Here is a 17,742-nt window from a genome sequence, read left to right as displayed (position 1 = left end):
AGGTATTGTTCTGAAGGACACCAGGAAAAATTCTAATAGACCAGGTATTGTTCTGAAGGACACCAGGAAAAATAAATGCCTCCTAATATACATATGATTCCCTACGGATAATAATGCATTTCTAAACGAAATAGAAAAATTATTTAAGATTTGTGAGTCTGCAAACAATCCTTATAATAAATGTTTTGGGAAAGATAAAAACAAAATGCACTCAAAATACCCGACCCAAACTTTAGGACTTACAAATATACATAGCATCTAGAAAATAACGTGGCTAGGTACTGAACGCATATTACATAGAGCACATTCATCATTGGTGTAATGACCCTACCAAGGTACAACAGCATATAAAATAAAGAAGAGATTCCTACATCTGTAGGCGCAGGAGTGGCTGTGTGGTATGCAGCTTGCTTATCAATCACATGGTTCCAGGTTCAGTCCTACTGCGTGGCACGTTGGGTAAGTGTCTTCTAGCCTCGGGCTGACCTAGCCCCGTGTGTGAGTGGATTGGGTAGATGGAACTGAAAGAAGCCCGTCGTACATATATATATATAGGGAGAATTTGCAAAAAAAAAAACAAACAAAAGACGAAGGCAGGTGGTATAGACAACAGACGTATTAGTTTAGCGCTCGGGAAGTGAAGAGGTCTTTAATATTTCGGGTCTACGCTCTTCCACAGAAAGGAACACAGAAAGAAACAAGGAGAGAAAATAAAGAATGTGTAGTTGCTGTTTCAGTGTCTGCGTTTGTCTTCCCCCACTGTGGCTTGACATCCGATCCTGGTGTGTTTACGTCTCCGTAAAAGTGACGGATAGAATAAATACTAGGCTTACAAAGAATAAGTCTTGAGGTCTGTTTTGTTCGACTAAAAGTCGGTGCTCCAGCATGCATGTAAAAATAAATAAATATTCAAAAGCAAGAGCTTAGCATGAACGAGATCAACATTTAGATCTATCTATCTATCTATCTATCTATCTATCTATCTATCTATCTATCTATCTATCTATCTATCTATCTATCTATCTGTCTATCTGTCTATCTATCTATCTATCTATCTATCTATCTATCTATCTATCTATCTATCTATCTATCTATGTGTATGTGTGTATGTGTGAGTATACATATAAGTTTTACAAAAGGCGTTCACACAAACTCACTTGTATCTGTTTATGTCTCAGCGTGTTTATGTTTTTGTCATTCACCTCCTTTCTAGTGTATTACTCTTTCTGACACGCACACAAACGCAGGCGCATACGCACGCAGGCACACACACATACACACACACACCCACAAATTACAAACATACACACAAACACATAGACCCTCTCTCTATTTCCACTTGTGAATGTCTGAATTTGTGTGGACTCAGTGTGCATTATATATATATATATATTATATATATATATATATATATATATATATATATATATATATATATATACAATATATACATATACATGTATATATATATACATATATATACATACATATATATATATATACATATATATACATATACATACATATATAGGTGTGTGTGTATTTACATATATATATATATGTATATATATATATATAATATAATATTATATTATATATATATATATATATATATATATAATATAATATTATATATATATATGTACGTATGTATATATATATGTATATATGCGTGTGTGTATGTGTGTAAATATATATATATGTGTGTGAATTTACATATATATATTTATATTTATATATATGTTATATGTATATATATAATATAATATAATATAATATAATTAAATATTATATTATATATATTAAAAGAAAGGCTGTTTACCAGCATGTCTTTAAAGTACTGTCACTGAACATCTCTCTTGAGATATTTAGAAATAATGATTTTCTATTATTATATATATATATTAATATATATATATATGTATATATATATATATATATATATATATATATATAATATATATATATATTATATATATATATATATATATATATATAATGTATATTATATATGATATATATATATATATATATATATATATATTATTTGTATGCATATATATATGTTTGTGTGTATACACAGAGAGAGGGAGAGAGAAACAGAGAGCCAGAGAGCGAGAAGATAGAGATAGAGAGATACGTATATATATATATATATGTGTGTGTGTGTAAGTGTGTCTACTTGTACGTAATCCATATATCGTTAGTATACACAGGCAATTGTATTTTAATTATAACATACATGTGTATATATGTGTATATATGTATATATGTATACATTTATATATTTAGTTGTGTATGTATGCATAAATATATACAGGAATTTAAGTATATACATAAATGTATACGTATGTAAGAGTATTCCCTGATATATCTAGCATTACATATTTGATGCAACTCTGTTATATGTATATAATAAATATATATATATACACTCATACATATATATGTATACACACACACATACACATATATTTACAAACTATTGAAGTCAATATTTTACATTTTCAATATACGACATTTACAAAACATATTTACAAAAATACATATATGAAGACTGGATTAATTTGTAATTTTTGCATACGTATGTGATTGAGATTTGATGTATGTCTATAACATTAAATATATAATATATGACATTGTAATTATCGTGGAAAACATTCTGCAAAATACGTAACAGTTTACTGTTTTCTAATATAGTATTATGTAAATATTAGTGTATAGATTAATTGGTATGCGAAAACTGTGCAGAATCCTGCCGTAATTCTTCCTCTGCTTATATGTATACGGATATATATAAGTGTGTGTGTGTTTATGTGTGTGCGTGCGCGCGTCTATTATACGTTTAAACTCGCCTCTTTTACCGATCACCTAAAAGATCCCGTCTGTATCTTTTTTTATCTTCTATTTGTCTTATTTTGTCCTCAAATTCTCTCATTTTTTCCACGGCATCTTTTGCTGCTGACACCGCAAAAGTGAATTATTTTATCGGTAAAGCGTCGAAATTGTGATGATTTTTGGTGGAATACTGATGAGGGTTATCCACGTCCTTCGTCTTTTTTCCCAATTAAACGTGTTCCGTCATCGTCCCTCTGTCACAGCGCTTACTATTACATACACACACTTACACACGCACATACACGAGCATGTGTATACATACACGTATCTGCATATGTTTATATATACATTCATATATTTGTATGTTTTTATATATACATATATGTATCATATATATATATAGAGAGAGATAGATACACACACACACACACACACACACAACATATATATATATATATATATATATATATAGGCGCACGCATGGCTGTGTAGTAAGAAGCTTGCTTCCCAACCACATGGTTCCGAGTTCAGTCCCACTGCGTGGCACCTTAGGCCACTGTCTTCGGGCCGACCAAGGCGTTGTAAGTGCATTTGGTAGGCGGAAACTGAAAGAAGCCCATCGTGTATACATCTATATATATATATATATATATGTGTGTGTGTGTGTGTGTATGTTTCTATGTCTGTGTTTGTCTGCTCATCATCGCTTGACAACGGATGCTGGTGTGTTTACGTCCCCGTAACTTAGCGGTTCGGCAAAAGTGTTCGATAGGATAAGTACTAGGCTTACAAAGTACAAATCCTGGGGTCGATTGTTCGACTAAGTGCTGTGCTCCAGCACAGCCGCAGTCAAATGACTGAAAAGATAAAAGAATAAAAGAATAAATGAATATATATGTATGTATGTATGTATGTATGTATGTATGTATGTATGTATGTATGTATGTATGTATATATGTATTCATGCATGTATCCCCGCACACACACAAACATGTACATACTTAAAGCACAGTATGGTCGAATGGTTGAGGATTTTGCTTTCATAAGCACGATATCCCGAGTTCTAATCCACTGCGTGGTAGGTTTGGTAATTATCTATAAACGGCTCATAACTGTGAGGAAAATATGCATAATACAAACATATATATATATATATATATATATATATATAATATATATATATTATAATATATATATATATATGCATGCACACACACACCACACATACACCACACACACACCACACACACACACAAACACACACACATATTTATATATACATAGTGAAGGCGCGTGGCTTAGTGGTTAGGGTATTCAGCTCGCGATCGTACGGTCGAGAGTTCAATTCCCAGCTACGCGTTATCCTTGAACAAGACACTTTATTTCACGTTGCTCCAGTCCACTCAGCTGGCAACAATGAGTAGTACCTGTATTTCAAAAGTCAACCTTGTCACATTCTGTGTCAAGCTGAATCTCCCTGAGAACTACGATAAAGGTACACGTGTCTGTGGAGTACTCAGTCACTTGCACGTTCATTTCAAGAGCAAGCTGTTCCGTTGATCGTATGAGCTGGGACCCTCGTCGTCGTAATCGACGGAATGCTCCTTTATATATATATAAATTTATATATATACATAAATATAAAATACCCATATTAATACATGCATAAACACACACACACATATATGTTCTCTCTCTCTCTAAATATATATATATATTATAAGTATATATATATACATGATAATATATATATATATATAGATATATATATATATATATATATATATAATATATATATATATAATATACATAATACAAGTATATATATATAGATATATATATGGAGGAGAAAGAGAGGGAGAAAGAAAGAAAGAAAAAGAAAGAATGAGTGTGAGAGACCATTTATACATACATATACATACAACATGCATACGTATACATAGATATAAATTATACATACATGCATATATAATATATATATATATATATTTATATATAACATATTTATATATATATATAGAAATATATATATATACAAATATATATATAAATGAGTGTTTGTGTGTGTGTGTGTACGTGTACACATACATATATACACAAACATACATATGTATATAGATAGATAAATATAGATATAGATATATGTGGTCGAGTGCATGTGTGAATGTGTGAGTGTATATATAAATGGATGTATGGATGTATAATAATGTACCTCATATATTAATGGAATTTTGGCTAGTATGTCTAGAAGGCCATGTTTCTGCGTTGATCACAATAGTTAGAGTGTGTTTGTGTGGCCATTTTGATGTGTTGTAATGCGTAAGTCTAACAGACACGTCAATTTACGTTACTCCTTGTTCGTTGCGTAAACGTTGTTTTCCTATGTAATCTGTCTAGTAGCAGACACCACGTTACCGTAAATATCTAGTATTACACACACACACACACACACAAGCACGCACACACACACACACAGACACACACACACACACACACACACACACACACACACAGAATACACGTTGATGCACGCTTACACATACACTTCACGTGTACAATATATACGAAGTCACTCTACAATTCGGTAATACATCCAAATATCCATCCGTCAATAAATACACATTGCCTCATGTATGGGTATTTCGTTGAAAAATAGTGTTCTTAGAAACCTCTGGCCACTCATGGCACACAAGGAGAGCGTCTTTTACTACGGGCTTCGTTTGCCTCTGTGTGTGTGTGTGTGTGTGTGTGTGTGTGTGTATGTGTGTGCGTGCATGCATGTGTGTGTGTCTGTGCGTGAGCGTGTGTGTGTGTGTGATTACAAGTATGTAGTGCTTACAAAAAGACATGGGAAGAATATATATACATACTCTCTTTACTCTTTTATTTGTTTCAGTCATTTGACTGCGGCCATGCTGGAGCACCGCCTTTAATCGTGCAACTCGACCCCGGGACTTATTCTTTTGTAAGCCCAGTACTTATTCTATCGGTCTCTTTTGCCGAACCGCTAAGTAACGGGGACATAAACACACCAGCATCGGTTGTCAAGCAATGCTAGGGGGACAACATACAGACACACAAACATACACGCACACACAAATATAATATATATATATATATACATATATACGACGGGCTTCTTTCAGTTTCCGTCTACCAAATCCACTCACAAGGCTTTGGTCGGCCCGAGGCTATAGTAGAAGACACTTGCCGAAGGTGCCACGCAGTGGGCCTGAACCCGGAACCATATACGCTTAGATTTGTATGTATATACACATATATATGTATAAGCATATGCATGTAGATATATATATATATAATATATATACATACACACACACACACACACACATTACGTTTATGTATTTGTTTTGCAAGTTGTTATACATCGGGATGATCGTTTTTTTTTAATACCAAATAAACACACGCACTATGCTGGTTTTTCATTTCGGATTTATTTTAATATTGTTCACAGGACATATGACAAAAGATTTCCAGAAATAGGACATAAAATAAATAACAAAATCAACCTGAAGTGAAAACGAATATAGCGTGCGTATGTCTATTTGGTAAAATTAAAAGTGACCAATCCGAAATATAACATATATATATATATATATATATATTATTTATATATATATATATATATATATATTACGTGTGTGTGTGTATGGGGATACTTTCAGTTTCCGTCTACCAAATTCCATCACAAGGCTTTTGTCGGCCCAAGGCTTATAGTAGAAGACAGTAGAAAAAGGTGCCACGCAGTGGAACTGACCCGAAATCGTTGGTTGGGAAGCACAGGTGTTTAACACACAGCCATGCTTGCGCCTATGTATATTTTATATATATATACATACACACATACACACACATATATGTACATGTATTTATGTATATATATTATATATATATATATATATATATACATACATATAATTATTATATATATATATATATATATACATATATATATAGATAATTTACATATATATATACATACATAGTATATATAATATATATATATTATATTATATATATATATATATTATTATACATATATATACATACACGCGTAATGATATACATTCATCTATATGTATAATGTTATATATATATATATATATATATATATATATACATACATACATTCATATGTATATATGTATGCATGTATATATGTATGTATTCACACATATAGATGAATATATATATGTATATACGGATGTGAGAATAAATATATATAAATATACTGCCCCTCTGAATACAAATTGATATATGTTTGTGTATGTTTATGCGCACAAAAATACATATATTAATACACACACACACACACACACACAGACGCACACACACAAACACACACGCGCGCGCGCACGCACACACACACACCATACATAGAAACTTATTCACATTTAGTCTCATTCACATGCAGACGTTCAGAAATCAACACGAACACGTATATGTACATATAACTAACGAACACACGAACACATACGGATGCATGTTCACACACGCACACATACATTCATACATCCACACATGTGTACAAACAAATTACAATATACTTTCATACATATACACACATACTGCTTGTATGTATGTATACAGTATATGCACAGAATACATCTTTAAACGAGCATTTTCCGGTAGACTCATTCACAAACACACGCACGTACAGATATTTTACCAATGGAAACTTTATAGTTGTAATACAGAAGGCTTACTCGCGTATAAACATTTAACGACGTATCTTCATGCCTATACGCAAATATCTACAAATAGGAATGCATTCGGATGAAATTGTAAACATACACACTTATAATGAGCAACATACTTACATACGCATGCACACATGTACGGGTACGGAAACTCTTGAGTATACTTTGTATGTGTGTATTTGTGATAATAATAATAATGGTTTCAAACTTTGGTGCAAGGTCACCAATTTAGGGAAGGAGTTAACTTGATTTCATCGATCCCAGTATTCAAATAGTACTTAAATTATCAACCCCGAAAGGATGAAGGGCAAAGTCGGCCTCGGCAGAATTTGAACTCAGAACGTAAAGATGTACGAAATTCCACTAATTATTTTGTCCGAGTACTAACGATTCTGCCAGTTCGCCACCTTAATAATAATATTAGTGATAATAATAATAATAATAATCTTTTCTATTATAGGTACAAGGCTTGAAATTTGGTGGGGAAGAGGATAGTCAATTCCACCGAAATCAGTATTTGACTGATACTTGTATTATCGACCCCGAAATGAAGAAAGGCAAAGTCGACCTCGGTAAAATTTGAACTCAGAACGTAAAGACGGACGAAATGCTATTAATGTCTTTACGTGATTAGTTAACTTAGTATAAATAGCAGCCAAATCTTCTTCACTTTAAACTCTGAAGTTAAGAGACACAATGGCTAATGGTTAATTTAGTCCTAACGATTCTTATTTCTTTATTGCCCACATAGAGCTGACCATAGAGAGGACAAACAAGGACATACGAACGGATTAAGTCGATTACATCAACCCCAGTGCGTAACTGGTACTTAATTTATAGACTCCGAAAGGATGAAAGGCAAAGTTGACCTCGACGAAATTTGAACTTAGAATGTAACGGCAGACGAAATACCGCCAGGCACTTCGCCCGGCATGCTAACGTTACTGCCAGCTCGCCGCCTTTGTACCACCACCACCACCAGCAACAACAACATAAAAACAACAACAGCAGTAATGATAGTAATGATAATGATTTCAAATTTAGGTAGAAGGCCTGCAGGTTTGCAGGAGGGTGTAACTTGATTACATCGACCCCAGTGCTCCACTGATACTTATTTTATCGAATCCGAAATGATGAAATGCAAAGTCAACCTCAGCAGAATTTGAACACAGAACGTAAAGACGAGCGAAATACCGTTAAGCATTTTGCCCGGCTCTCTAACGATTCTTCCAGCAATAAGTAGAAGGTCTAAAAGTAGGGCCTTTTCCCCGAAATTTTAAATCGTATTATACGTAGAATGTTTTAAATTTCATGGAAAAGGGTATTAGTCGATTACATCAATCCTAGTTCTCAACTAGTAGTTATTTTAGCCCGAAAGAATGAGAGTAGAAATTACGATCGTTCTGACCTCTAGGGCAATTAATTCCCTTTTCTCATTCTTCAATCTATAGGCCCATGCTCAGAGCAGAATAGTTAGCTTGGATCATCTATCTATCTATCTATCTATCTATCTATCTATCTATCTATCTATCTATCTATCTATCTATCTATCTATCTTATTTCTTTATTGCCCACAAAGGGCTAAACATAGAGGGGACAAACAAGGACAGACAAAGAGATTAAGTTGATTACATCGACCCCAGTGCGTAATTGGTACTTAATTTATCGACCCCGAAAGGATGAAAGGCAAAGTCGATCTTGGCGGAATTTGAACTGAGAACGTAGCGACGGGCGAAATACCGCTAAGCATTTCGCCCAGCGTGCTAACGTTTCTGCCAGCTCGCAACCTTTCTATCTATCTATCTATCTATCTATCTATCTATCTATCTATCTATCTATCTACCTATCTATCTACCTATCTATCTATCTATCTATCTATCTATCTAGGTCGTCCCAAAGGACGCCCCAAGAGAGTTTCTACATGTCCCCCCCCCATTCATCTCGATCTTCCACAATGGTCTCAGCTCCTGTACCCGTTCCATACCAGTATCCTCCCGGAAGTTGTCGATATAGGTCGTCTTTCCCCTTCCTCCTCTGGTTCTTCCTTCCGTTGGTTGTCAGAGCACTAGCTTGTTAGCAATTTCATCAGTGTGTCTGATGCAGTCTCCAGCTAGCCTCATCCTTCTATGCTGTATCTTCAATGTTACTTAGGTAGTCCCTGGTATAAGTCGGTGTTTGTTGTATGACTCTTCCAGGAGACACTGGATCATTCTGGCCATTCTTACCTACTTTATTACGAATTCACTGGACGGCAGCACTTTCTTCCTTACGTTCAGTTTCCTTTAAAAGTTAAGCTTGAAAAAGTTTATGAGGGCTCTTCGCTATTGCCAATTATAGACATCAAAACTGCCTGTCCTTTCAGACCAAAGAATAACGGTGGAACAATTTTCAAAATGGACTCAACCGATAGCCGGATCCATCCGGCACGCGACGGCAGGTGTTCGAGATAAAATCACTGTGGTCGGGTAGTGCGTGCAGAACAGTTTCGTTGCTCTAAGTTTCGTTAATTTCACGAGGAAGCTGTTCCGTTGATCGTATCGGCTGGGATCCTCGTCGGCGAAACCGACGGAGTGCTCCTACACACACACACACACACACACACACACACACACATATATATATATATATATATATAATAAAATAGGGTAATAATAAATTATTATTACCAGTGCCCTAGCACAAAAAACGAATTAGTCATTAGACTATATATTATTCATATAGAAATACAATAAGAGGCTTCCAAATAGGGAAGCGTTGTGCTAGAACACAAAAAGGGATAAATTCATGGAAGGAATGAAAATTAAAAACATTTACCATCTGAACTATATCCCAGACCGACGGTTTCTAACTTTTTTCAGCAAACAAACAAAATATATTTGCCAAGGCCAGTTTCTTCAGTGGGACAGCCTTAATAATCCTGATGCACAGACTGTTAGATCCACATGTAGATCTAACGGTTTGTAAATCCTAACTGTCGCCGGGTATGATTTGCGTCTGCACAGAGGTTTGAAAAGTCCCACTTTTTTTTAAGGCTGTCCCACTGAAGAAACTGGCCTTGGCAAATATATTTTGTTTGTTTGCTGAAAAAAGTTAGAAACCGTCGGTCTGGGATATAGTTGAGATGGTAAATGTTTTTAATTTTCATTCCATCCATGAATTTATCCCTTTTTGTGTTCTAGCACAACGCTTCCCTATTTGGAAGCCTCTTATTGTATATATATATATATATATATATATATATATAAATATACAACGGTCTTCTTCCAGTTTCTGTCAATCCAATTTGTTGTAGGGAATTAGTAATAACGGTACACCCCTCCCATGTGACTAATGGAATGACGCTATCACTAAGTAAGGTGACGCCGGCCAGTATCGCGAGAGTACGTGTAGACTGTGTTGATAATCGTGTTTGTGCTGGTGCAGTAATTATACTGTGATACTGAGTTGACGTTTATAACGATCCGACCCTTTGAGAATAATAACACTGTACGACTGGGAGCCGTACAGTGCCTGATAGAAACATCCTATCGACGACTTCGGATTTATAACAATATCTGTCAGAGCGACAACCGTCTTATAAAGATAGATATAACAACGGCAGAAGACCGATTTATAATAGTAGCGACGAGGATAAACCAATTCCCGTGGAATTTATAGAAACTCGAAGATGAGTTAATAATCTCACAAAGTTGGTGTACGAAGTTTACGAAAAAATGTAAAAGTATGGAAAATTTGTGGGCAGGTTTGCTCGAGTGGCAAAGACATCAACAACAACAAATGAAAGAACAACAACAGAAGGTACAACTGCAAGAGCAACAATGGAAGCAACAACAACAACAAATAATATTACAGCAACAAATACTTCAATAACTGAAGTCATCAGGAAAGTCAGAAAAAGTGTCTTCGCCAGACAATGTCGCGAATTAAATAACTGAATTCAAATACAAACTTGACGAATAAGTTACCTTCGAAGCATACTACAGAAGAATCTTCGAGAGTGGGACGACGACATGAAAACTCGTTTAATCTTGAGAAAACTGACGCCAACAGAACATGAACGATACAATAATTATGTACTTCCAAGAAAACCTTCGTACATAAATTTTAATGACACAATAGATATATTGTGTAAAAGTTTCAGTGGTAAAAGCTCCTTGTTCAACACGCGTTGGAAGTGTCTGAACATAGAGAAAAACAACGACGAAGATTTTATCACATATGCTGGTAGAGTAAACAGGGAGCGCGAGAAGTTAACTCCAGATATGTTCAGATGCCTCATTTTTACACAGGGACTAACTGCCGAAAAGGACACAAATATCAGAACGAGAATTTTTGCGAAACTGGAGTAAAACCAAGATGTAACACTGCAAAAAGTGTCTGAAGAATGCGAAAGAATACTTAAATTAAGACTCAACACAGAGGAAATTGAATGCAAAGATTGTTTCCAAGTATTGTTTCCAAGTAAAACCAGTGCGGAATAGTCTGAATAGAGATAAAGTGTTTTCTAAAAAACAAGAGAAACATGTGGTGGTATGCACCTGAGGAAAAATTGTCCATTAAAAAAGCGGAGTGTTTTCGTTGTGGAAATATAGCACATGTAAAGACTCACTGTAAAACGAAGATGATAAAACGGTCAGAAAAAAGGTAAGAGAATAAATAGTATGTCATCGGAAGAAATTAGAAAAATAACGATGAGAAAATTCGTGAAGGTGAAAATCAGAAATACAACTGTTAAAATGCAGTTGGACATGGGTAGTGATATTACTATTATTAAAAAAAAAAAAAAAAAAAAAAAAACGAGGGAATATGTCGTTAAGCCAAATTTTCGGTGAAATTGAATGCAATCTAACTTTCCGAGGTCAAATGAAAAAGTCAAAGATTTATGTGTTGAAAGATTCACTTAAACATATTCGGTACAGAACGGATGGATCTATTTAAATTGTGGGATACACCCATAAGTGTTCTGTGTGGAAATGTAGTTGGGTCAGTTAAGAGTTCAAATGAGGCCGAACGACTGAGGCAAAAAATAAAAAAATTATTTCCACATGCTTTTTTTTTTTGAAGAACTGGGTAGCTGTAAAAAAACAAAAGTTAAGATCGTAGTAAAGCAAGATACAACATTGGGCTTTAGGCCCAAACAGAATGTGCCGTTTGCGGCAATAGACCAGGTTAACAAGGAACTTGAAAGACTGGAATGTCTTGGTATAATCGAAAAATCTGACCACGCAGACTGGGCAGCACCGACTGTTTACAACTAAGATCTGTGCAGATTTTCCGACAGGGTTGAATGATTGTCTAGTTGAACATAACTATCCATTGCCCAGTCCGGAAGAAGTGTTTACAAAATTAAATCGAGGGAAAGTATCTAAATTAGACCTCTCAAAGTCATATCTAGAAATACAAGTAGAGGAAGAATGCGCACAATAAACACACGCTGTGGTTTTATTTAAATTTAAGCAGCTTCCCTTCGGAATAAAAGTGGCTCCTGCCATATTTCAGCAAGTGATGGATGCAACGCCGAGTGACTGTGATTTCGCTATCGCCTATCTGGACGATATTTTGATGAAGGATGAGTCACAGGAGCAACACTTCGAACATATTAAAAGAGTATTCGGCAAAATAAGCGAATACTGGTTCAGATTAAGAGAGGAAATGTGTGAATTTTTGCTCAAATACTTAGGACAAGTAATTTATGAAAATGGAAGCAGACCAGACCCGTCAAGGGCGAGCGCAATAAAAAATATGCCTACCCCAACAAACATTACAATATTACAAGTGTTTTTAGGTTTGGTGAACTATCATCAAGTTTACATTCCAAACATATATAATGTAAGAGTTCCCCTAAATGTGCTGTAAGACATGCGGATGGCTTGTCCAGATTGATACTCAAACACTGCGAGTCATTCGAGGACACAGTAATCGCAGCTCTAAGAGCTGAAGGGGAAATAAAAAATATAATGTGGAGCGTTGAGCAAGAGTTACCGGTAACCCTGGAGGATATTATAAATGAAACAAAAGAACACTATGGTACAAAAAAAAAACAAGACGGGAATATATACACAAAATGTGATGGCGTACTGATGTATGCACAGAGAGTAGTTATACCGAAAAAATAACAAAAGAGAATGTTGCAAGAATTTCACGTCGGACGTCCGGGTATTTCAAGGATGAAAGCGTTAATGCACAGTTACTTATATTAGCCAAAAGTGGATAAAGAAATCGAAAATTTGGTGAAAGACTGTAGAAGATGTGGTCTAGCAGCAAAATTACCTAATATAATATGAGAACCTTAGCCAAAAGTAAATGTTCCGTTGTCGAGACTACACATCGATTTCGCTGGTCTTTTAAGTGGTTCTTACTACTTAGTGATTGTGGATAGTTTTTAGAAATGGCCTGAAATTGTTAAGTGTAAAGAAACCAACCTCCTTAACTGTGATAAGTTTTTTACACGAATTGCTTGCAAGATTTGGCATCCCAGACGCGATAGTGTCTAACAATGGAACGCAATTTGTGTCTATCGATTTTTAAAATTTTATGAAATGTTCGCGGTAGAACATATAACTACGGCGCCAAACCATTTCAGATCTAATGGACAGGTAGAACACTTTGTTGGAACCTTCAAAAGAGTTTTAAGGAAAGCTCTTCAACAATTTTTAAGAGTGTACCATGGAACACCAAATCCGAATACACCTGCAGGTAGCTCACCAGAGGGGCTGATATTTGCAAGGAAAGTGAAATCAGTTTATGATAAATTGCTGCATGGCAAGAAAGGAAAAAAAGTACCAGGGAAGAAATAGCAAGATGTTTTAAAGTTGGTGATAAGGTGTATTTGAGGACTTACAAAAATGGAAAGCAGACTGGGAAGAGGGAGAAATTACCAAAAACAGAGGTAAAATGATGTACTGGGTAAAAAGTAGGAAAGGCATACAAAAGACACGCAGGAACCAATTGAAAAAGAGATTCGTGGAAAATGAACCAAAGAATCTGGAGGAAGCCATGGAATGGGTGTACGATACGTTACAAGTACCAACGCCACTTCAGGTGTACAAGTGAACCTAGGTGTACAAGTGAAAGCAAAAGAAAACATACAGAGTTTCTGAAAATAAATGCCAAGAGAAAAAATATTAAGTTGTTTGAAAAAAGATAAATCCACCGACAAGGCTTTGGTCAACCCAAGGTGCTACGCAGTGAGACTGAACCCGGAACCATGAGGTTGGGAACGAAGCTTCTTACCACACAGCCACACCAGCGCGTAAAGATATGAGTGTAAATCATCCCTGGTGTGTGTATATATATCTATATCTATCTATCTATCTATCTATCTATCTATCTATCTATCTATCTATCTATCTATCTATCTATCTATCTATCTATCTATCTATCTATCTATCTCTCTCTCTCTCTCTCTCTCCATATATATATATATATATATATATACACACACAATTGCATATATATATATACATGCATATATATACATATACGCATACATGCATACATAATACATACATGTGTGTGTGCCTGTGTGTGTCTATGCGTGTGTGTAAAGCATAACATAACGTAATATAATATAATTTAATATATATATAATCTAATACAGTTTTAATATATGATATAAAATAATATGATATATGTCTTGATATAATATATGTCAAGACTTAATATAATATAGTTCATAATATAATATAGCAGTATATAATATGATATGCCATAATGTAATAGAATATATCGTAATATCCACACCACTCCTACGTAAGATTACTGGCTTTTTTTATTAAGCGTATCATTGTTTTATTTAGCCCTTTGTCTTAAAACTGATTTGCATAACACAATTAATTACCGTGTTCCTTTTTATAGTTATGATGTTTTAACAATTTGATGGCAGATAGATACACTTTGCTCTTGTATAAGACGCACCCCATAACTTGCATGGAAAATTGGTTCAAAACAAGTATAATGCAAGGTTTCTTAGTCAAGTGTATTAGTAACTGAATACTAATCTATTTCTTTTCAATCTGACAAGTGTGAGAGAAATTCAAAATCACAGCTTGTAGTTAGTGATAAAAATTAGCCAACAAAAAAGGCAAATTTTTCATTTCAAAATTTTTGAATGATTTGCAGAAACTTTTCAAGTTATTTGCAACCTTTTTGTCCACATGTTTCTTTGACAAATGTACTTACTTCAGGGAAATGTTTGGTACAGAAAGTGTGATTATTCACGAGTAAATACGGTAAAACCATGTTACTAAAGTAGAGCAGTTGACACACAACATTTAGTCATTAAAATATGATTTTATCTTCTATAAGTGTTAAGTGAATACAGTAAAAGAATACATAAATACATAACGGTAGCCGACGTGGTTTGCTTCTACGCAACCGATCGACCTTGGGGAGCCACCTTGATATATATATATATATATATATGTGTGTGTGTGTGTGTGTGTGTGTGTGTGTGTGTGTGTGCATGTATATATGTATATGTGTATGTATATATATGTATATCATATGTATATATATGCATATATATGTGTGTGTATATATATATGTGTGTATATATATATATGTGTGTATGTATATATACAAACATATACACATATATTTGTATATATGTATAATGTATATATGTATGTGTGTATATATGTCCATATTCATGCACACACATACACACACTCACAAACGCACACATACATACAGGGTGCGATGGGTAAATTGTCACCATTTTATATTCTTAATTTCGCGCATGCGCATTGTTTTTTGTCGGTTACACAGTATAGTAGCGTCAGTTGGGAACCCTCTGCAAGAAAAATAACACCATGTTGCAATTAACCCTGCCAGAAATTTGAAAATGACATGCTGTACAGCTTGCTTAGCATTTGCGCCAGAAGCTCCAGTACGATATTTCAGATTGTCTGGGCGTCAATCTGAGGATATGTACTGTGAGTGATAAAAATCAAACATCCAGTCAACATCATGGTAATCACTAGTGATAGCGAGGTTATTGCTCCATTCATCTTCCCACACACTCTCACACTCAACACGGAGACCGACATCAAGTGCCTGGAGGAGGTAGTGCCACCGACGGTGAAGAGGGTGGCTGCTGGAAGATCCTATGTTTAGCAACTGGACTCTAAACCATGCCACACAAGCAGGAAGACCCAGTTATGGCTGTCAGACAATTTCTGCGACCATATCACTCCTTACATCTGGTCACCTAACTCTCCAGACTGCAACCCCCTTGATTATTATATATGAGGTGCAGTTGAGTGAGAGACGAACAAAACTCCTTGTAACACTAAAGATGAACTGAAGGCAAAGATTATGATAGCATTCACCAACTTAAATAAGAAGACCATCAAAAAGAGTTGCAGGGGATTCCGAAGTCGTCTCGAGGCTGTGGTTGAAGCCAACAGCGATTTTATTGAATAAATTTACTCTTTAGTTTTATAGATATTTCAATGAAATTTTGTTAAAATGTATCTGTTAAAATGAGATGCCAGTGTTATTTTCATTTTTGTGTAATTTAGACGACTGTTTATTCACCGCACCCTGTAATATATATATATATATATATATATATATATATATATTGTGTGTGTGTATATACATATTATTTCTGAGAGAAAATCGGTTGGTCACATTTAGAACGCCTTTGGTCATAGGTATGTTAGGTCATAGATGCATAGTTGATCAAGCAAAACGCAAACAGCAAAATGATCATTTTGAGTATTGTAATTTACAAAACATATGGGTTTTCATTTTTTATCATTTATTTTATTTTAATTTTTTATCATTTCACATTTTATAAATATTTCTATTTTGTTGCGTAAATCCATAGATCTTCATAATTATTGCTTTATTTCGTTTGAAGGTTTTAATTATGTTTTCGATGTCATTCTCATTCCATAGTTTAAAATTATTTAAAAACGTGTCATACGAACCTTCATGGTAAAAATTTCGATTGTGCTTTCGATGTCATTCCATAGTTAACATTGTGGAAAGTATATATATATATATATATTCATACATACACACATACATACATACATACATACATACATACACACACATACATTCATAAATACATATATGTATATATACATACAAACATACATACACATACATACATGCATCATTTAAATATAGATGAGGGATCTATTCCATCTCAATCACAGATTTTTTAATT

The 17,742-nt window shown here is 34.5% G+C and overlaps 1 long non-coding RNA gene across 1 annotated transcript; it reads right to left on the bottom strand.

Moving 5' to 3' along the window:
• Positions 1 to 603: 603 nt before the first annotated feature.
• Positions 604 to 10,174, bottom strand: LOC118766307. The gene is made up of 3 exons (XR_005002227.1): positions 10,164 to 10,174; positions 9,415 to 9,426; positions 604 to 728 (listed from the first exon to the last, which is right to left on the bottom strand). It is a non-coding gene; the product is annotated as an uncharacterized LOC118766307 (long non-coding RNA).
• Positions 10,175 to 17,742: the final 7,568 nt, after the last annotated feature.

This window comes from Octopus sinensis, linkage group LG1 (genome assembly GCF_006345805.1).
Source record: "Octopus sinensis linkage group LG1, ASM634580v1, whole genome shotgun sequence".
Taxonomy (NCBI): Eukaryota; Metazoa; Mollusca; class Cephalopoda; order Octopoda; family Octopodidae; genus Octopus; species Octopus sinensis.
Note: the sequence above shows the minus strand (reverse complement) of the source record. Positions and strands in the feature narration are given on the sequence as shown.